Source organism: Phlebotomus argentipes, unplaced genomic scaffold (genome assembly GCF_947086385.1).
Source record: "Phlebotomus argentipes unplaced genomic scaffold, Phlebotomus argentipes genome assembly scaffold_18, whole genome shotgun sequence".
In the NCBI taxonomy this organism is placed as follows: domain Eukaryota; kingdom Metazoa; phylum Arthropoda; class Insecta; order Diptera; family Psychodidae; genus Phlebotomus; species Phlebotomus argentipes.
Window position 1 is genome coordinate 17,025,951 of NW_026776177.1, and position 22,969 is coordinate 17,048,919.

At 42.8% G+C, this 22,969-nt stretch overlaps 1 long non-coding RNA gene across 1 annotated transcript in view; it reads left to right on the forward strand.

Annotated features, from left to right (window-relative positions):
• The window catches only part of LOC132260446 (uncharacterized), a 59,009-nt gene extending 49,370 nt beyond the window's left edge, over positions 1 to 9,639 (forward strand). The window contains exon 3 of the long non-coding RNA XR_009468367.1: positions 9,474 to 9,639. This is a non-coding gene — a long non-coding RNA (uncharacterized LOC132260446). The remainder of the gene's footprint in view (positions 1 to 9,473) is intronic.
• Positions 9,640 to 22,969: the final 13,330 nt, after the last annotated feature.

Sequence of the window (22,969 nt, forward strand, 5' to 3'; positions counted from 1 at the left end):
AAATGACTTCTGAGTTGGTTGTTTGTGGAAAGAAATTATGCAAATAATGGGGAAACATTCGAGAGCACAAAGAGTGGATTTGAGGCAAATTGAAAATCACAATTTCACCATCTGCCTGTTCATCACGTCACACTCCAGCGTGACAATGGAGTGAAGAGGACGCATCAAAATCTAATCAAACATCCTACAGTCACGACGGATGCCACATTCATAAATCGGAAATTTACACTCTCGAAAAGAGCGCCACAAAAACTCCAGCGAACAGCATCAGATTTCGGCTAAAGTGTCTCGGTGGAAAGTCAAAAAGCCCGTGTGTGTGTGGGGGGTGCCTTATTTGGATTGGAAAGCAGGATGCTGAGGACACAATATGATGACAAATTCCCAGATTTCGACATGACCACTCAGGTGTGAGCAATGTTTGGCCTCATGCCCATCCGATTGAGATTATTTTCCCCAACACATGTGCTCTGCGTAAATGTTAATGTCTGTCGTCGACAGATATTTTGCCTCTTCTCAATTTCCCTAAGGACTCCACTTGTGGGGACGATAGAAATGCGTAGCCAGAGGACCATCCACTTCATATGTAAATTTCGCCAAAGTTTTCACTCAATTCGGGCGCGCTTTTTGTTGGAGTTTTGGGGGGAAAAATGGTCGGGAAAAAAGTCAGCAAGCGAAACCTCCAGCAGAACAATAAACCATTGTAATGGATTTTTAAGTCAAATTATTTTTCACTTTGTCATTTTAATTAGAAAGGGCCGCGCCCCGTCAATGGGGAAGAGGATCATTGTGAAGACAACAATGCCAGAAACACACACACCCATTGGGAGGCTCTCCACTGAGAGACTGTCACTGTCAGGGCGGGTAGGATCATTAATTTAGCAGAAAATTCTATCCAAATTGCTCGTAAAAGTAAGACATTGGCAACGGACAAGTCATAATTAACGGTTGAGTTGCGCTGTTTCGGACTCTCTGGAGGTTCTCGAGAGCTTTTCCTCCATGCCTTTGAAGTGCCCAGTAATGTGATACATTATTTATTGCAAAAATAACCCTCAGGACAGACGAGATACCCCCAATGTCATGGCATCACATGTGAAATGCTTGGTTAAACATTTACATTTTAATTTGTATACCCAGAAACATCATGAACAGTTTATGAGCCAACTCTCCTTTTCAGCTCCTTTTCTGCCAAAGTGCATAGACATATAAAATGTTGAAAGTCCAACACGCGTCACTGGGAAATTATTCAAATGACTTTTTCCCCGGATGAGGGTTGAAAAGAAGAATTTTCCCTCGTCATTGTGTCCAATTTTGTACATCCATTGTCCATTTCAATAGCATTCCTTCACAGAAACCTTTTCACCTCGCCTCTTTTTTTTCCTCTGAAAGCTCTCTGTTCTCTCTCTCGCACGGTTGCTTATTTTCCACATCTTCCAACTGGGATTTTTCCCAATTGTGCCCAGATGGTTGCGAATCCGAGGGCAGAAAATTATGTTCCTCTTGTTCATGGCACGGAGAATGTTTATTTTAATTATGATTATTATAGCCATTAATTTTGTGTATGCTGAAATGTGGGCAGCATAAATTGTTACACCCGTATCCCATCAAGAGACAATACGGAGTTCTTGTTAATTCTGTTGAGCTTCTCACGTTCATCAATGTGCTTCACTGCAGAAAAGCGCACACAGCAGCGCTTCTGGGTTGAAAAGGTTTTAAGAGATGAATTGAAATGCGACAAGGGCGGGAAATATATATCATATTTTACGTGCCCAGTGAGGTTTCAATGCCTCTCGGCGCTCCGAGCACAGCTTTTTCAGTGCTATGGAGATGAATAAGTATCCAACGAAGAATCCATGCAAAGATGGTTTGGGTGGGATAGAGTGAATGTTGAAGGGCTGCAATAAGTATTTCCTCTCGGGCGTTTATTTGTTCTGTGTGCACTCGTTTGGGGGGTGGGCTTAGGTGGAAAATTCATTTGGAAATTCCAAACTAAAATGCTGATATGGGAGAGAGAGAGTGAGATTTGGCGCAAAAACCTTTCTACATTTAAGTGAAACAAAGTTAAGCCCCCAATATTAATTTTGTACTCGGCTTAACTTTGACTATGAATCTCCCCTCGAGCCTATATCCGGATCTATTTATCTTGTGCCATCCCACACCCACCCACGCGTCAGGCCCGAAACTTCACAGAGAGACGCGCATCACAGGGCATCCATCCCTCGGCTTAAGGGTGGGCCGCCCTCTTGTGAAATGCCCAAAAATGTGTGCGAATTTTGCACAGTCGCACCCCCGCCTGAGAGACGGAATCTCCTCCGCAGAATGTGGGAAGAAAGAGAGGCGAAAATAAATGAGAGAGGGCGACTTTGCCTGGCATCCCCCTTTGTGGAGCGTAGCACGATAAATACGGACCGCCATATTTGCTTCGCATCGTATTAAATGGGTGAAATCCTTTCGCCTTCCGAGGGTGGGCGGCCAAAGGGTTGGATGAGATGGTCTCTGTATGCAAATAAGTTGAACGTGTATCTGACGCTTGGTCAGGAGCGCCACGAGGGGCCAAAGTCGGACGCACCGTAGCTGAGAAGGGGCGAGGGTCGTATTTTTGGGGATATAATGTAGTTTCTCCGGCCAAATTCGTGTATTTATCACCCCTTTCTCAAATAACTCTCACTCACCCGACGTCCAATGGCCTCAAGGGTGACGTGGAGATTCTCCAAGGGTGTGATTTTGGTTTTTGGGATTGGCAGTCGAGCGAATTAAATGCCAAGTTTCGGGTGCTTTTTTCCCAAAATACACGCTGGGATTTCAAACTCATGGCAGAAGGTTGCAAAACAACCTGTAAGTCCCGTAAATCTACATATTTCAACTTGGCTTAATCTACGAAACAAGTTTCAAAATGAATAAACAGATTATGAACTTGTAAATTTGACTGAAAAGGAGTTTAAAAGATAAGCGAAAAACTGATCTCAATCGCAATCAACACTGTGATAAACTTTGTGTCTAATTTATCTCTCTCGAAACTGTATTCAAGTATCTAGGATGGAATCATATTTCAATAAGAACATTATACAGGGGATTTCGAGTTTCTATGTTCAGACTGTTCTATGATATCTACATTCTGGGCTGGTTTTGAGCTATAAAGTTAGAACTTCAAAGGGAATATTTGGAATTAGAATAAGAACAATGAATGAATAGTTGATAGTTATCTTTGATGGTTGACTTGAATCGTAGCTGAAATAAAGTACATTGGATGCCGGGTCAGATTTATTCGCAAAGTGTCTCAATGTCGGATGAGATGGACATGTCAGAGTATTTGTACAACCTATGAAGAGGGTTAAGTGTATAAGTCCGATGAGAAATGCAATTGCACGTGTCTCGGAATTCCTACAATCGTGCAAACAATTTACACGCACTGCACGTGATGTTGGCATGTAACCATAGTTACTGCCAATCCACACACTTCGTGATTTGATCTGTCTGGCGCCCAGGGTTCATCATGGAGAAGATGCAAGTGCAAGGCATATCACCATGTATAATGCAGTAGATTAATTTCTCCAGATATCCCCTATTCATTGGTTCATAAATGTCTCTCTGTCGCACCCTTAGACTGGGCTCTGTGCACAAACTCAGACTGTGGGGCTCGGCAGAGCTGTGCTGATGACGATGATGGGGAGTTCGCAAATGTGATGATCTGCTAATGCCGCGCCAACTGTTAACTCCCAACATGAATTATTTGTCTGCAGACAAAGGCGAAGACAGAGTGGAATGAGGAGGAGACAACTTATCTAATCCTCATGGCATGAGATTACAGTGCTTTATTGATACTTACAGCCGAACTTGACCCTCTGACTTTTGGCAATATATGGTGGAAATTTCAGAGAGAGAGAGAAAAAAAATCCGCACATGGCGCGAATAACTTCTAATTTAATGGGGTGGAAGGTAATTGGCAGAGACCCAAAGAGAAACCCCTCTTCGCATGGGGTGAAATTGAGGCTTCAGCCAATATTTGCATAATGAAGGAAGAAATACAGCCTCATTGCGGCTGGGGTTTAATTAAAATGTACAATTCTGCAAAGTCAGAGCGAAAAAGTCAAAAGCGAAATTCATCCTCAGCGAGAAAAGCCAAGAGCAACTTTCATATTATATGAGGCAATTTCTACCCATGAGAGGCCCTCATAAGGATCCACACACGAGAGGGTTTAATATTTGAGGTAGAAATGTAAACAGACTTTACGACGCAATTTAAACCCCAGAATTTCTGAAATTATAAATTTACATTTAACCCTCTCATATCGACAATCAGCACATTTTGCCGTGGTATTTCTTATATGCCATGGCAAAAAAAAATGCCACCACGTCATGTGAGATCCCTTTGATGGTATTTTCACAATACCCCAAAAATTTTACAGCATGTATATTTGATATCTGGTTTATGGAACATAAAGAAAGCCAAACCCTCTCGCTCTCGCGCCGAGGGACGGGCGAGCCGAGGGGTGAGCGAGTGAGTGGCAGAATGTATTTGCTCGGGGTGCGACCACCTTGAAAACAGGGGTGAATCACGGCGAATAACGGCGAACGGAGGGAAGATTGAGAGCATCATATGCTGCGGAGATAAAAATGCTGGTCCCGCTGCTCGTCTAATCGACCATAGCTTTCGCCATGCGAGGGAAATTTCTCCGTTGTTTATTGCTGGGAATTTTTCAGCGGATTCACACGGACAAATCAGCTGAAAATGTTATTTGTTCAGCAAACAACTATCATAGAAAATAAATTGAGAAGAGCCGCGCGGGGTATTGAAAAAGCTCTAAGCTCCCACGGGACAACCTCGCTTGAGCCTTCCTTTGGCGCTCGCTTTCCATTCGCTGATTGTTTCGCGAGTGAGCAGAGATATTGCAATCGGTGGAGAACGGAAATTGAATTCGTGAAAACCGTCCGCGGCTCTCAAAGTTCATCACTTTCATAATCTTCTTTGTAACAATGTGGAAAAGCCAGTAAGATTAGTATGCCTTAGTCAGAAATATTCTAGTTATATTCTCGGTAATGCTTCATCACTCGTAAGAGTCACGAATAACTCATTCGCAATTTGGGTTTCACTAATTTTTTGAGTCTACCCCTTTCCACGATTACCTATAACTCAGTTTCTCCCACTTTGCCTCATATATGTGTTTATATTTCGCCGGATTTTGCACCGATTTTCTCCAATTTTGTCGCAAATGAAAGATATTAAAATTATCTACAACTTTGCAGAACATTGTGAGAATTTTTGACTACTTCTTGTTGGTCAGAAAATGCATTTTTTGTGCTATTCGGCAAAAATTCGCGGGTTTTTATGGTACAAATTATATTTAATGTCTCCGAAACGAATAAAACTTTGATGTCGGATTATTTTCCCTATCTGTAGGGCACTTCTGGGACTAGACTTTCCCCATTATCTTGTTATTTGGTTTAAACTTTGAAATATTATACAGATTAGATAGATAGACAGTTTTGAATAGAAGGTTTGACGTATTGAATGTCTTCGGTGGAGAATTTCCATTGGATGTCCCAAAAATCTCAGTGTGCAGAAGCTCTCGCAGTCTCTTCGGGTCTGGACCATATTCGAGATTGCTCTCAAAGAGTGGTGTGATGAGTGTTTTTGTTGGTGTCAATGTTATTGGCGATTTTTTGTCACTCTCTCTCTCTCTCCTCTTCTGGCATTGGCAACGCAGGGACGACGCCGGAGAATGTGTGGCACTTCAGTTGCAGCTTTTTTCCTCATCTATTGAAAAACACCCTGGTCCCATTGTGCCTTCTATCGGAACTCCGGGACATCCACCATTAATCCAATCCGGATTAGGTGAAAAATATTTCGTGTGATAAGCTTGGCATTAGTCGTTGTTTTTAGGCAAAGAAGAATTGTTCAAAACATGACAAATGATGGGATTGTTCGTTAAAAAGCGCGCCACAGCCGCACATCCTCTCGCATGGACAGAGTGTCGTGGTGAAAAAAAAAAGCCCCGTCCCAGTGTGAGAATGAGGCAAATGCCCGGGTCTCTCCTTTTCATCTGCCCAAATCCTCGCCGCCCCGCGTCGTGGAGAGCCACCCACTCGAAAGTGGGCATTTGTATACGCTTCCGAGCGCTCCCCCTCAGAGCACGCCGCACAGCGCCACGGGTGAGAAGTACAGAATGTTTAGGCGAGGCCCGAGAAAAAAAGAATTTCCATCCCCGGGGAGGAGTGCGAGGGGGTGCGAGGCAAATTGGACGGTGCGGGGCTGGGAAGAAAAAATTAAACATCCACTGTAGCCGAAAATTTCTCTCAGATAGATGTTAAATGCCTCCGGAGCTGCAGAATGCCGCTCGCCTCCCTCGCATATGGCCGGGCCGGCAAGATAGAAATGTATTCATGGGGCGGATGGAAGGAGCGCCATTACGTTGAATGTGCGTCAATTCTCGGGCGGGCAAAAACACGGGCGAGAGCCATTGAAAGGGCTAGAAGAGGGTAGCCCTTGGAAACGCCATCGTGACCGGCGTGAAATGAAATGAGGGGTCGTCTGAAAAATTATCCTCGGCTCTCAAACTACTTCAATTTGCTGCCAATGGAGCTTAGAAAAGTGCTTCAAATGAAAATTCGAGAGAGGAAATTTATTATTTACCATCCATCCAGCGAAAGGCACTTCAGTGGCTTCAACTCCAAGGCAAAGGGAATCTCATGGAAGTAGTACAATTGCTGATTAACGCTGTCTAGCAACACGAGGGCTTTGCCGAAATTCAAAATTGTATCAGATCATTATAAAGTATTACATTTGTCGGATTAAATTGAGGTGAAATTGGCAGAAATATTACAAGATATTTAATTGCTTAACAAGAACAGAATAAGAACATTTTGTACACTTCTTTTCTAAATATAAATATGCTCAACTTTCTTCGTTACCAAACATAAAATAAAGTTGCTACAAACCTGCTGCAAATATGAATATTTTCACATTAAAAATGTTACTAAACATCCAATGTAATTAACAGACTACTGAAAAGCCCAACTTTTTTAATTATCACAGTAAAAGTGTACAAACTCTCCGTTAATTCGTTTCACTTGTGTGGAAAAATCTCCCCGAAAGGGTGGCAAAAGATTGACGAAAAATTACTTCCCATCCAATGAATGCCAAGGCAAAAAAATGACTTTTCCGAGAACTTTTCGTAATTTTCCTTCGCCATTCACGGGCTTTTTTTTTGCACCCCTTTCCGCCAAAGAACCCCCACACATAGTCGCTGAAGTCGAGGGTGTGCAAATGGAATGCAAAGAGAAAAGGGGGTGGAAATTTTCATTTTTCATGTCAGTTCCACGAAAGATAGCAAATTCGATGGGGGTGAAGTTTTAATGATTTTCTCCGGGGCCAGCGCCCCCACTCTGAGTGGCTGAATTATGCAATTCGGAAATTGGGATCGTGTGAATATAATTATGTTTTCAAGGCGGGCGCGCAAAAAAGAAATTAAATTATTCATTCTGCTCTTTTGTTCTACACAGAAGACCATCTCTTCTGGCCGTCGATTCCCTTGGCACTTCCTCCGAGTGCTGGGGGTAGGAAAAAGTGTGCTTTGCATGGGGTGTGTGGGCGAGAGCAGACAATATAGCTTTCTGGCGGTAATTTCTGCTCTGTCTTCTTCCACACTCCCGGACTTTTGCTCATTTTCTTCCTGCGCCCACCCCCTGGCGCCCGCCCCGCTCTGGCTGTGCTGTCTCGGACAAAGTATGGCCGCCAGAAATCACCCGGGCCCGGGGTGATTATAAAAAATGTAAAAACTTTGTCTGTAACCAAGATATATGTGCTCCAGGGATGAGCCGCAGCTCCTCCTCCTCAGCCCCAAGAGAAATGTCTGCGGAGCATTAGCTGCAGCCCATTCTTCTTCAACTTCGCCCCTGAGCGTCTCCCTCGTGAATGGACGCCGGACCATATATTTTAAGCGCCCTCCCCCGGCCGCCACCCCGCCGCCCATGTATAAATGTATGAAACTGTTAGTTATCGCAGAGGAGCCAGCGCTCGGGTGGGACTGAAGAGTGCGGTCTCGAGTCGTGGCGTGGGAAGAAGGACTGGACCTTGGGTGTGGGATTTAAAACCAAAGATAAAACGGAATGGAGATCGTTAGCTGCGGCGAGGCGAGAGCAAAGAGGAAGTCTCTATGGTCACTTCAGGTCATTCGAGATATGGCCTGTCCAGACAGCGAGAGCGGGAGCTCCATGGGCCACAAGCGCCAAAACCTCCCTCTTCAGATATACATTATTATTTCATGAAATGCAAACCACACTTAAGGCCACCCACGCTCACCCCCTCGCCCGCCGCCCGGAGAATGTCTGAACATAAATTGGCACAATAGAATCCGCACATAGTCATAATATGAAAATAGGAATGGAAATTTTTGGGTACAGAAGCGATATACCCCATGTTGGGGTAGATAAAAGGAAACCCCACCACCCGGGCGTCCCATAATTCCTGCATTGCAAGAGTAATGCCTTATCCAGCCCCAAAATTGCTGCTGCAGAGAACATAAAACCCAGAGACAAAGTTTCTCCAGAAATTTATTCCAGCCGAATCCATAGAGATGCAAAAGTTTTTAATTTAATACGGCAAATTCAGAAGAGAATATCTTTTGTGGGTGGACATAGAGAAATGTGGTTTTCTCGCACTCCTTAGTCTGCAAGTGCTCACCTTTTGTCGCTGTTGACGCCAAAATTTATGAAAATTGATACAGGGAAAATGGAAAAAATTGTCTCTCCAGAGAATACACTGAGAGACACAATAGGAGAATGGATTGTGACGGAATTTTAGTAATGCTTAATGTGATTTCTATTCTATTATGCACTAAATTTCATTCCAGTGTTAATTTAATTTAATTTAATTGACATGCTTGGCAAGACAGGAGATATGGAGAATTTCTGTGGAAAACACTTTTCTTGTCCAATTTTAAACCGAGCGGCAATTCTGAGTTCTTGAAGTCGCAAATTCAGAATAACACACAAACTAAGAAACTCTAATGAATAATTTCATTGATACTTTTAGTATATCCTTGATTTAATTAAAAAAAAAAACTTTGAATTTATTCTGCTTTTCTCTTCTTCTTTTTTGAAGCTATAAAGCTGTCTAAATGTGCTCTGCTGGTCTAGTCCAAATAAAGAGAAATTCACTCTTATTTCTGTCTAGACTCTGTTTTTAGTGTCTATTTGAAAGAAATCCATACACAAAAGCTTGTCAGCATTCAATGCACACACGCAAAAATGATAAAGTTTCCGTCAATCAGAAACCACATTCCCAGCATATTTTCATGATGTATTTATTAGTGTTGAAAACTGAAGAAAAATATTGATACACAATTATTTCAGCATATTAACCATCGTAAAATATATGCTGTACCCCATTTCATTTACTCATCTTTTGATGTTTGTTTGCACAATAAAAATGTATTTTTAATAAAACAACTCACAACATTTTCCTCTCTTCATTGCAGACTTCTTTTGAACCTCAACGAGTGACTTCGGGATTCCTCTGTGCAAATAGCGTGTTGGCGGACATAAATTATCACGAGGTATAATGCTATCTTCAAAGAGACTCTCCGCAGATATACAACAAATTTTTGGGCTGATGGACAAATAAAGCATGGCATACAAAAAGCACGTTTTGAGGGATTTTTCATTCAATTTCTCTCGATGATTTTGACGCAAATAAATCCTCTCTCGCTTTACACACAATTTCTCCTATTCTGTCGTGTTGCTTTTTTTGCCTTCCCCATGGCAAAAAACACATTTATTTAATGATTTTATATATTCATTTTTATTTTTTCCACCCCAGGGACACCCGGGGTGGCTGCCAAAGCTCCCCGTGGCACCTGTCGCCGTGCCACGGCATTTGCGCGAGTGTGTGTGTGTCAGTCTTTTTCGCGAGGAGCAACATTTTTTGAAGGACACATAAACTGATGATTGGCGCGCAATACCGTCGTCGTTTGTGGCAATTGTGAAAATTGCAAATGTGTTTGTTTGCACAAATAAAAACTCAATTTTTATTGGCACATTTTTATATGTGGCGAACTTTTTTCCTCCCACCCACCCAACCACCCACTGTGGCATTATAATTTCTGCTGTGCCGCGCGGGGCAGTGATGTTTTTTTGTGGCATGGGAGGCGCTCCAATTGGGTGGCCCGGTGCCGAGACTTTTTTTAATCAGTTTGCATTTTTTTCTGCAAAAATTGGGCGATATTTTTGTTTCATCGATCCCCACACGCTATGGATGATGCCTCGTCTCGGCTATTTGTATTTTCATTGATGATTCAGTTTAACAAGTAAGAGGTTCGCAGTTCGTGCAGAATTCATCCCACAAGCCATACAGTGAGGTCTTTGCCATTGAAAAGGCACAATGACCATCATTTCGAGACGTTCGTAGTGACTGTGATTTTGCGATATCGTCGAAAAAGTGTAAAGTTATCGACTTTATGTGCATCGTCGGGTTTTTGGAAACCAATCATAAGTTCAGAGTTCACAGTTGATATATAAGACAGGCATATGGACGCGTCCTTGTGCTTGTCTGAAGTGTCAGTAATCTCATCTAACGTGCAATATTAAAGAAATTTTAGACGCCCTTGTTGGAAATTCTCGGCATTCAATAAGGGTTGAGTGGCGTTCGAGACATTTGAAGCTCTCTCGCTGGATGGGAAAAAATCTTTACCCCGGCGCAGGTCTCGGACCACACCGAACACAGGCACACGAGAGGGAAATTCCAGAGCACAAAAAGTGCTGGACTTTTTTCTCTTGTCAAAGTAGGGGAACTCCAATACATTCTGGCCGGTTTTTTTTATGCCTCTTCAGACTCTGCACACCCTCCCTGAAATGTGTGTCCCTCGAGGGTTGTGTATGCAAATTTTCAGTCTCAAACGCACGAAACGCGAGGAAAAAAGAATCACCCTCTCGATGAAGGGTTGCCGGCAATATCCCTAGTATCGTGTTGATTTGGGGTGAGTTTGAGTGGGCCAAACTCAAACTCCCTGATGGTGTTTGTGTGACCCCTTATGTACCATCGCGCGCTGAATCCATGTAACGAAAGAAAACTCCGCCCCGAAATACCGATTTTTCCTCCACTTTTTGGGGTGGTCGTGCTTTTTTTGCTCTCTTTGGTCATTTTGCAACCGGCATCCGAAGCTTTTTTGACCGTTTTTTCCCATCTGCGCACACCCCAAATATGCCGCGACCGGAGGAAAAGCGCGTTTTCCAGAGCTCTGAAACAGTCGCACACATACACACATGCACACACGCCATGGGACATAAAAGATGCAGAATTGAGCTTTTTTCTCTAACCTTTTCCCACCACTTTCGTGAGAGCTTTTTCTCTCACGCGCACAGACACACTGGCAATTTTTCCCTAAAGCTTCCATGTGCTGTGGCTCCGCCTAAAAAGCCATCTCCTCGTGTGTGAATCGGTACTGCAGCTCTCTGTTTTTCACATATATATTTTCAGGGGATGACGCCTGAGAGTGTGTGCTGGGAAAAGTCTGGGAAAAACAACCAGAGGAGTGGCTGAGAGTTGGGCAATTTTTCTCGCTCTCTCACTTCCTCTTTAGCCACTCGCAATTTCACCTTTTTCCTCCATCCACCCCCGCAATTCTTCCTCTCACTCTAGCCCGGCGAGAGTCTGACCAGGGCGAGGGTGTGAGTGAGGGTGGCCTCAGAAGCCCACCTCGCACCTTCCCGCCAAAAGACCATTCTTAAATGCACGCACACGAACTCACGGCCAGTCCTCAATTTATGGGGATTTATTTTCCAGGACAGCTCCCAGCGGTGATTAATAATGCCCCAACTGGAGCTAAGATGATAGCCAACGCTGGCTTCACCTGAACAGATAAGCATCGCGATTATCCTGACGTCAAAAGCTCTGATTAACTATTGTTCGTAAATGTATCGAAAATCGTTATAGAATTGAGCATATCTTTGCCGATTAAGCAATTAAAAGTATAATTTAATTGCTATCCGATAAGGAATTTGATTCATAAATCACCACGGCAGCGATATGTGGTCCGACATCTGCCCTTGAGCAGCGGCAACGGCATCGTCCAGTGCGCACCCCCGTGCGAGTTCGGGCAATTCTCTGGCAGATGGAGCGACGTGCAGGGGTTGTGCTCAGCATGAGGGTTGGACATCTCATCGCTGAAGACATGTGACGGAGATTGAGGATGTTCCTGCAAGAGCTTATTTACAAATCTATGGCAGAACTTTGGCGAGTTTCAGTTATTATTCAGTTACAAAGTTTCATATGCGAATAGATGGAGAGCGAGCAGGAATACATGCAAATATAAAGTTGAGGTGGGTATTCCATTTGGCATTCAGAACTATCACAACAGAAATGTCTGTAGCACACAAACTGAATTTCCAGAGCTCAACATGGGAGCTGAGATGTGGAAACTTCCATGCGGAGTGTGAGCGGTGTGGAAATCTCAGTGAAGAAGTTTATTGCCAATAAAACTATACATGGTACAATATGTTGTCCGCTATATGTAGAATGTGAGTGAGAGATTTTACAGGGTTGCCGTATAAATTCGAATCATTTCCACTGCTGACCGATTACAATATGAGGCATGGCAGTTAAAGTATTAGCAGAAATTTTCCTAAGGAGAATCTCGAATGTTTTCAATCCGTAATTACAATACACGAATCAAGGGGGAGATATTACAGTCAGAAGTAGTATTCAGCTCAGCGGAAGTCTTGGGAAGTGGAAGTGTTCGAAAACTTACAATATTCATTTCCTGAATGCTTCATTTGCTGTCGAATTATCCCGATTCTGTGACCTTCCTTTGATTTTCCCGCAGAAACAATGACAGTAATTACTTTCTAGGTCATGTAGCAAAACAAGGTTCGTGCTTAAGTCGGAGAGATTGCTGGTAATTGACAGAATAAAGCATTTGCTTGCAATAAACACTATTCTGAACTTTACATGCTAAAAAAAATGCAAAAGTCAAAAATAACCTCAAAAATATTGATGAGGACTTGAAAAATGTTTATTTAGCAAACTTTTGTGTCAATGTTTTGACTCTGAATCAGCAATTTTTACTTCATTGGCAAGTAATAAGAGATTACTTTTTAATCTAGAAAGCTTTCTAAGTGAGTTATTGAAATTATCTTAGTAATGTTTTAGGGTTATAGTCAGAGTTATAGCCAAAAAGGGCAGTTTTGAGTCGATTTTTACAGAAATATCGAATAAAAACTTAAGAAATCTATCGTAATTAGAGAATTAATGTGTAAACAGTAAGTTGTGTACAGATTTAAAACATATAGTGTTCCCCTTGTAGTATTCTCCTCGCTGAGTGCGTGACCAGCTTTCGGGCCAACCCTAAACTAGGGGCTGCACGAGGTGGGAATCGAGAAGGCCCAGAAACTAGCATATATGTGCATGGCAGATTCGGCCAGCAATATAAGTTTGCCCGGTTTCGGGACCTGCAGATGAGAAACTTTATTCTGATGGTGAGGACTTGTCTGAATGTTTGATTGCGGGGCTGATTGGATGGGTGGCATTGCTGGTGTGGTCTGAGTTATGTTGAATAAATGTTAATTTACCATCAAATTTCGTTTATTAAAAGTTTTCGAATTGAAATTTTGCATCTCAAATCATTCCTCCACGCCGCTGGATGTGAGCTTCCTCCACAAGTGTATATTTTATGCTGACATTCTGCACATTATAACAATTCTCTTCATCAAGCACCCACCCAAAAATACACACTCGTCGCCACTCACCCTCTCCATCCCCAGCCCCATGAGATTTGAGGGTGTGAATCCTAAATTTTCTGAATACAATTTTGCACATTTCAAAGATTTACAGTGCATTTTGCACCCACTGCAAGTACTCATTTCCATCAGCCCGGCAGAGACTGCCGCACTCCGTCCCACGCCCGCCCCGGGGGGTGAAATGTGAGTTTATGTGTGTGGATGAAGAAAGGAAAGATTAGAGCTGGGTATTTCAGCATCACAAAGAACACCCTCTGTATGGATCCCAATACAAGAAGGCGAAAATAGGGGGTGTTGTAATGCCAGGGTATACAACACAAAGTTCAGAGTGGAATTTCAAATTATTCCATCATTGCTGCACACGCCGACATGTTTTCTGTTGCTTCCACTTGTGCATCAACATTCACCCACATCGTCACGGCGGCCCCCCTGCGCCGCCCCTCGCCGCCCCACGTGAGGTGGAAATAAACATGTTCGGAATGTAATTCCAGGTGAATGTGGGGTTTGTGCGGAGGGGAGAATGTGAAAGTGGCAGTAATTAAGTGCCTGAATTATTCATCATAATAAATTCCCACTGAGCTTTTCTTTCTCACGCTTAATTTTCACCCAAAATGCATTCATACGGAGACACCCTTGCGTCGTGCGCCAAAGTGAGTGTTAATTGCATCAAGAGAATGGGTTTCAGGCCGAAAGGGCGTGCGATTTTTCCATCAACCTGAACGCACAAAGGAACATCACTGGAAGAAAATTCTGAAGGGGCTTTCCGCAAACACCCTCACAACACTCCAGCCAGCGAGTTGCGTTATATTTAGACGCACTGCTGATATTTATAGCCCTGTGGTGAATGCGTTTGGAAAGTTGTACACTCAGGAAAAACAGCCACTTTTCAGCTCTTCTTGAAAGTGTTTCTGGAGAAATTCAGAATAGAAAAACATCCTTCTTCAAACTTCCAGGGATAAAAGAAATTTTGTTGTGAACTTTTATAAGTGAATATCAACAGGTTATCAAAGGTTTTATTAGGAAATTCAAAAGATATAGTCACCTTTACAGGTAAAGTGGGAAAGTAATAATAAAAACATTTTAATTTACATAAAGATATGTTGAAGAATTCCTATTCTAAAGATTTGGAATAGAAAAGAAACATAAGAATTAAAGTGTATTGTTATCAGAATTGACTAACTTTCATGGCTAATTCAATTGTTTTAGAAACCCTTTCAAGTGCAAAAAATGTCCAGGGATTTTATCAATTTGACTCTTTACTGTTAAATTGTCTCATTATCGCATTTGCATACAAAAAGACGTCAGAAAGATCAATAATTCAGTGTAAATGTATCGAATGGACGTAGAAAATCATCAAATTTCATGTGAAACACTTTTGTGTAGTCGAATTGCTTCAACGTATTCACAATGACGAATAGCTTAGATTCATTAGTCTTAAGTTGATCACGCACTTAAGGGCTTAGCTAGAGAATAATGCGCATGGGAAATCAGTATTAGGGAAACAAACCTATCAATTGTGACTCTCAGTTGAACTCTGAAACTATTCTGATGAACAGGCGGAAGACGGTCGATTAGGGCGATTCAGACGCCCTCTTTGACTGACTTCAAACGGACTTTCAACAGGAACCAATTCACTGGATTCTTCAGGGCTGATGAAGACGGTCTAAGACTGGCTTCGAAACACCCGAAGGAGCCTCCGAAAACTTTAGACTCCTCTCAAGGCTCTCAAGGCGGCTGACTTGAGGACGCTTTGAAGAGTTTATCCAACAGCAGAAAATGCACCAACAGCTGGACTTCGATCTGAACCAAATCTTAATTACTGGTCATGAGCATCTCTTGGCTTAACTTCAAGTGTTGCATTGTTCAATACGCGCGGGAAGTGTATTTCGACTACCTTTTTGCGCTTTTTTGCCAATTAAACAAAATTTCCTCCCTTGCTTTATGGGTGGAAATGATTTGTCTGAGTGTAGTCAAGTTAAAAGAGGTGACAGTAAAATCTCCCTTAGAATACCATCCCCATTCGCAGCCCCTCTTCCACCCATTGTGTGCTTCATTATTTATATTTCCCTGCACAGAGAGAATCTCTTAAGGGGTGATGAAGATGAGTTTAATGGCAGTGCCCAGCGAGATGGTAAGTATCTGTGCGAAAATTGTTAATTTTATGGATGTGCAGAGGAAATTTCGTGGAAGAATTGTGTCGGACCAGCACGCAGAAGACATGGAAGGGTGATTGGTCGGAGGGTGAACGGGTTTGTCCACATTTCCGTGGATAAAACTTATTCACGACTGATGAGCAGCATCCCTTTCGCATTCACACGACCCAATAGCCTCTCTCATGATCTTGGGGTGGCCCGAGGGTCAGTCGGAGATTTTTATTAGAGATTCTGTGGGAAAATCGCCAGTGGCCGAGGCGAGCAATTCCGTGGAGCCGGCGTTGACGTGCTTGTTGATAAATCAAGGCCGAGATCCTTGTCTCGCCCGTCCGCCTAATTGGACGAATAGTTGGCGAGGATGTGAGTGGATTTGGGGAAAATTGAGAAATTTAAGAATACTAATTCGCAAGGGTAATTTCCCCGAAAGTCACCCTGGCACAATGACACTTGGCTCGGGGCATGAAGATTCTCCAAAGTACAGAGATACGAACCAGCGTTGTTGAGCTCGATGATTGTTATCTCAATGAAATAATCTACGTGACGGGTTGCTTTTGCATTTATTCGTCTCTCGTTTCACTTTTATTGCCCCCTAAGCTGTGTGTAACTGCTACCATTTTCTATACCTCCGCCCTCGGCTCGGCTCCTGGGCCACCCTCGTGCCATTTGTAGTGTCCTGGCCATGGGGTGGCACGTTAAGTGGATGTTCTAAATCTGAATAATCTAATCCCACCCACATTCGGCACTTAAATGGACGGGACAGAAAACATGGCAGCCGAATTGAGAGGCCAAGAGATGTGCCCAGTTTGAGGATGATTGCGATAATCATTATCACTGAACACGGGGAGCTCAATAAATTTTCCCTTTCGGCCTCCAACTGAGATGCGCACATTATTCAACTCCTGGCTTTTGTGTGAAGAGTTTGAGTGAAATGCCGAGAAGAATCGCAAGACAATCTTCTCTATGTTTAATTAAATTGTTCACTCCGATTCGCTTTATCACTCAAAGGCTCTCATCTTCCGCTCAAATATTACCAGTCTCTCCATCTTAATGTCCTTCATCCCATGCAAACCGCAAATGATAGGCGGCAAGGAAATGCTGCATCAATTGCCAACCCCGCAAAGGCCACCCTCATTGCTGAGCATCCATGTATCCATAAAAGAGCCCCGCAATACAACTTTCGGTCTTATAAATATGTGAAACGTTGAACAATGTTTCCATGCAATTTCACTTTGAAGTTTTCGCCGGTCCGAAAAGCTGAGCAAAGGGCGCAAATATATACACTCGGACGCCCTGCGACTCACCCATTTCCACCCAGCGCTCATATTACGTTTATGGATGGGAATTTCCTGGAGAAGGATTTAATTTAATATGAAGATTCATCGCGCCGAGCTATTTTGCAATTGAATGTAGTGGATTAATCTTGGGGAAATGGCGAATGGGGTTTAATTCTCATTCTGTACTTCTGCCTCTGCAAGATTAAGGGAAGATTTCAGCTCTCATTTCATTGAACCCAGAATTCGACTGAACCTGAAAATTCACTGGAAATTTTTATGAAAAATGTCCAAAAGCAGCCAACAAGTCAATCATATTTCATTTACACATATCAAAACCAACGTTTCACCGGAAAAATGCGCCAATTTTATTTTCAGCACGGAATATACATCATATACGTAAATTAAAACCACGCAATAGCAAAAAAAGCATGACGAAAATCAATGAAAAACTTTAAAAAGGTAAAAATTTCGCTTACAAAAGCGGATTAGCCTAATCACAGTGTCCAACCAAATAAAGTTATTAATGAATTTTTGAAGTACGGCAATTTTAACACGAAATTAGGCATTTTGTGTTAGGCATAATCAAAAATAATGAACTTTTTAATTAATTGCATAGATCCTATGCTTATGCTAATTTGTCTGTATGACTCCAACAATTTAAATTAAAATGCCATCGCTTTGTCGATTTCAATGGTGTTTGAAAATTTAATTTGTCCTTCACCTCTTGCGGCTCTTCGACACGCCAACACCTCGTGGGCGAAAAAAGGAAGGAAAGAAGAAGCTCTCGGGGGTGATTTGTAATGAGCCCCGTGAGGGGTGAAGCGCCCCATCGGAAAGCACGAGAGGCGAGAAGAGAGTAAAAGTAAAAACAGAGCACAAACGTGTTAATTATTCTTTACACACTGTATAAATTAATACAAATTTCATACAATTCTCCGGGCAGTGGATGTGGGTGTTTCAACACTTCAACTCCCACCCGTCGTGAGTACAATAGTTGAATAAAACCGCAATATTTCATCTTGTCTAGGTCCATCCGCGCCATCTATTGTTCCTTGTTGCATCCACCACAGACAATACAATTTCTGGGCGCTCTCGCATTTGCACATATGAGTTTCTCGGGGAAAATGAAGAAATGACTTGTTCCTCCTCTCCCCGCGCCGCCCGCCGGGGCCGGACAGTGGCGGGCGGACAAGGAAATGGCCACTGCCCAATATATTTCCATATTACGAGCACACAAGTTGGAAACCAAATAGACAAAGTAGAAGACGGAAGCCAAGGCAGACTCAGGCGAGAGCCGTAATAGGAATATTCCATTTGGGAGTCAAAGTTATGGAGCTGGTGCCGAAGCGATTCTCAAGGGGGCTTTTATTCAAATGAAACTTCCAAGGTTTTTTCACACATTCGCCTTTTGAATGTATTCCTGGGCATTAAGCGAATCGAGAAGGCACGACAATTAAGACATTATATCTTTAATACTTTTAGTTCATTCATTTAAAAAAAAGACAATTAAAGGTGGTTTTTGCAATAGAAAATAAGCTTGGTATTTTATTCTCTTCTTCGTCGTAAATAAACACAGTCTTCGGGTGGAAAAATCCCTTGAATGCTGAGACAATTGGCGATTCGGAGTTGGATAGTTGTGCAGAGATGCGCACCTCTTGACCACCTCGTTTAGCAACTCAGGACGACGGTGGCGAGATGAGGAAGTGCAAGACCGAGGATAGAAAGGTGGAGGAATACTTCATTGGACGTGGCTGAAGAAGAAGAAAATAGAATTTGCTGAGGATAGTGGAAATGGCTGCATGGCGAGAGCCATATAGCTCGGAAGTGGATGGTGAGGAAGAGCTTTTATATGTGGAATATGTAGGTCTATGTGGTGAGTGTATGTGTATAAAGTTTTCCGTAATTATCTTGCTTATATAATGAACGTTGGTCAGTTGGCAAAGTTGGACTTTCTGCTAGATCAGAGTTTGGACCTTATAGTTTTACCATCCCCATCCCCTGAGCGCCCCTCTCTCCCTCCGCCCGGGTTCTCAGCACAACTCTTTCCACCTCCTTTCATTGCTATATCACGACATATATGTTTAGATAGTTGAGTGAGAAAGATGGAAGTCACGGGAGGAGGAAAGAGTGTATAGATAATGGGGTACATGTTAGTACTTGAAGTTTCATAGTCAGTAGTTAGCAAAATAGTTTCGTGTGCTCTGCTCAAACCATCATCATCTCCACCCGTCGCCCCACAGGTCTCCGCATCTACAAATATATTATACCCACATGCTTATATGTCTTCTAAACATACCCCATATATGGCCCGGCACCCAACTGGATATTGCGGAGGAGCTTCTATGAGGCATTCTCCAGAGTCATTCCATTTTATCCTTAGCCTTTAAAACTATTCAACACTCTCGAGTTTCTCCCCAGATATGGGTGGGCTTTGCACCCTCCGCTTCGCCCCCATTTCATGAGTTTGAGAATTGTTCCCCGCCCGCTGACCATATGCCATCCAAAGAGGAGCCATCTCGCTCCTTTTCATCGGCCGCATCTCTTCAAGTTCTCTCTCTGTGTGTCACCATCAAATAACCACTCGCCCTCTCTGTATTCAAGGAAAATTCTGTGAAAGGGCATCAAATTTGGGCGAAATTCAAGCATTCACAACTTGCAACTACTCAATGATAGCCCCAAACCCACCGCCCGATGCCAGCAAATTTAAATAAAACTCCCAGCCCGAATGTAATGTGCTGAAGACACAATTCTCGATAAGACTCCATGTGGGGCGACCACTTTTATCTCAATTTATTGTGAGGGAAATCAGGGACGCAAGGCGCCAGAATGGTTTGCTAATGACACAATTATCGTCACTCTATTAGCAGTTTCAATTGCACACACTTTTTACAGTCGCGACAATCATCACTTTGATCGCCAAACAACAAAACTTCGCGGCGCTTCACCTTCCGCAAAGCGGTAAATCAAAGATTAATGGGACAAAAAGTAGTGCCGGGAATAAGTAGTAAATAAATTTAGACAATTTGCAAAGTGCAAAAACCGCACAACCAAATTTTGCTTGAAACTTTATTAGCCCAGCCATGGCAATATTTCGGAATGAATATTAGAAGAAGGGCCGATGGTAGTCCAGAGATATGTTGTTCAATAATAAACTTGGAATAATGCTCAGGCAAACATGGGCACAAGCTCCCCACCTCGTCCTTATCCGAAAATAACACCGATAAATTATGAAATTTGATACGCTATAAGAAAATCGCCAGCAGCACAAGTTGTAAAATACCCACAGTTTTCCCTCCTATTTTGCATATTAATAATAAAACATTGCAACATTGTCGGGAAAATATATTGGCTCGTGTGCCGAGTCTCAGAGTGTTTCATTTTGCATAAGATACCATTTATCTTGGGTGCACCAGAGGATGCACTCGGTCTGATGAAGGAGAAGAATTGGGTGCTTGGCAATCGGGGACAAACTATCAATATTTTGCCTCGGAGCGTCACATTGCCGCGCGCCAGTGTGTGAGATTAAACACCTTCTGGCCACATATTTCCATAGGAGCGCCTCGTCATGAATCATATATTACTATGTCCTCCCTCGAGCTTTCTGAAGTCACCATGCAACCTGAGAGCTTGCACAGGGTGTGCCTGTTTGGGCTATTGAAATCATGTTTAGAATGAACACGACTAGTTTTTCCGTGCTGCAGAGGTCTTTCAATTCCCTGAAGCCTCCTTAAGAATGTACAAAGTTCGCAGTTTTCTGGTCCAAAGTTGTGGAAAGCATTGCGAAATGCTACACCCTGCTTGAGCATCTCATGCACAGAACATGGGCTTTTTTCTTCCTCCCATGCCAAGAGCGAGTGGCCAGAGTGGGTGGTGAAGGATGCTCTGGCCAGGAGACGACGGTAAATTATTCATCTCTATGGTGAATTTAATAACACGCCAATTTTATACAGTGCACTTTAGTTGGCTCGCCCTGGCAGAGCCGTGTACAGCCCCAAACCGCCACAAGGCAGAGACAGAGTACTTAAGTTCTCGGATGATGTAGTCGCAGTGGCGAAGGGTGGCACTGCAAGGGGATGGAAGTTGACCAGGTGAATTAGTGCATGGCAGATAACTGGCCAGACACCCCAAAACTTTATGAAGAAAAATTGTTGGAGGTAAAATATTTCACCAACAAGACAGCACCAGAGGTATTTTGAGGAAATTTGCATAAAAGTCCATGCCCCATGGACAAAAAGGGGAGACTCATCCCCACAATTCCACACCATCATCTCTCGCAACCCCGGAAGACAGTGGAGGCTTTAGAGGCATTTCACAGTGATAGAAATCATTTAACAATTACAAATCGATTTCGGTGAAAATCACATTTTAATTAAGATAATTCTCAGCCTTCGCCAATACCTTCCGAATTATATATTTATATAAATTTTGCCGGATCAAATAAGGACTCATGGGGATGATTTTCGTGCTATTTTCTCCCCCGCACTGTGTCCAATTTCACATCCACCCCAAAATAGCCAAGGTGCGCCCGTCACTCGCCCCGACCGCACCGGACCTCCCTCGATTTAGTTGCTTCACCTCCATTGGATCCCCCAATTGCGCACATGGGGTAAGACTCAATCCGTGTTTGTCCTCTATTTCATCAATACAGATTATAATTAGACCTTTCGTAATTCAAATTTCCTTTGAACGTGAACAGTTTCTCAACTACCCGTCGTGCCGGGGAAATATCAATCTCACACCCTCTCTCGGCAAAGGGTTCGGGCGGGTGGGCCGGGGAAGGAAAATGGCGATAAGGCTGTCATGGAGGCAAAATTTCAAATTTCGCCCCATCTATTTATGTGGAGCCAGGAAGTGACAGCCCGGCAACTCTGGTTGCCAGAAAATTTAATAATTGAAGCCATTTCATATCTTTAAGATTCTCGCCATGACATTGGGAGAATTTTAAATACACATTCACATGAATTGAGTGTAAAAGAATATATTGTTGAGAATGATGGAGGAAAAGTTTCTGCTCCATACATTGTAAGTTTGCACGTGTATTGGCTTTAATTGATTTTTCAGGGCAAATTACAGACAAGTGCAAACTTTACATCGTCAAGGTAAAGCGAAGCCATAACGACGCTAATCGAGAGATCTTAAAACAGGATATTGATAGAATCTATTAAATAAGAAAGGGTATTAATTACTGAAAATATTGATCCTCAATATTCTTCAAAAATTAAGATAAAATTTCTAAAATCAAACTTATTCATCAGAATTTTAGGTTATCGCATCGTTTTGCAGATTTTGCACCACTTCAACCACTTCCCATATGACTGCACTCATTTGACTTGACCACCACGCGGCACGGAAAAAAGGAATATGAATGGGCAATAAAAGGGAAAAACGAATGTAGATTATGACAAACAATTAGAGAGATAAAAAACGGTGTTATGTGAAAAGCGTTCAACTGTTATAATTCAATTAGGCGTCACAAACGGTTGTCCCTCTGTAAGGAATTTGTGCAATTTTTCTTCAATAAACGATAAATAATCAAATAAAATCACACGAGGAGCGAGACAGTTGGGTGCAAAAAAGCCAATCGCCGACGATGGAAGAAGTGACCAAGAATGGGTGAGGAGGTGGTCATTGCAAAAAATCCTCCATGCAAGCGCGCTGTACAAATCCATTTGAGCACTTCTCCCCGAGGGAGTGAGGGTGGGGGGGGCGGAAGGAGAAAAGGACGAGCCAATTGGAAAACAAATTCATGTGAAAGAACTTGCCGGTGGCGAGCAAGGGCGGCAGGGTGTGGGGCTGTCTGAAGAAAAACTTTAA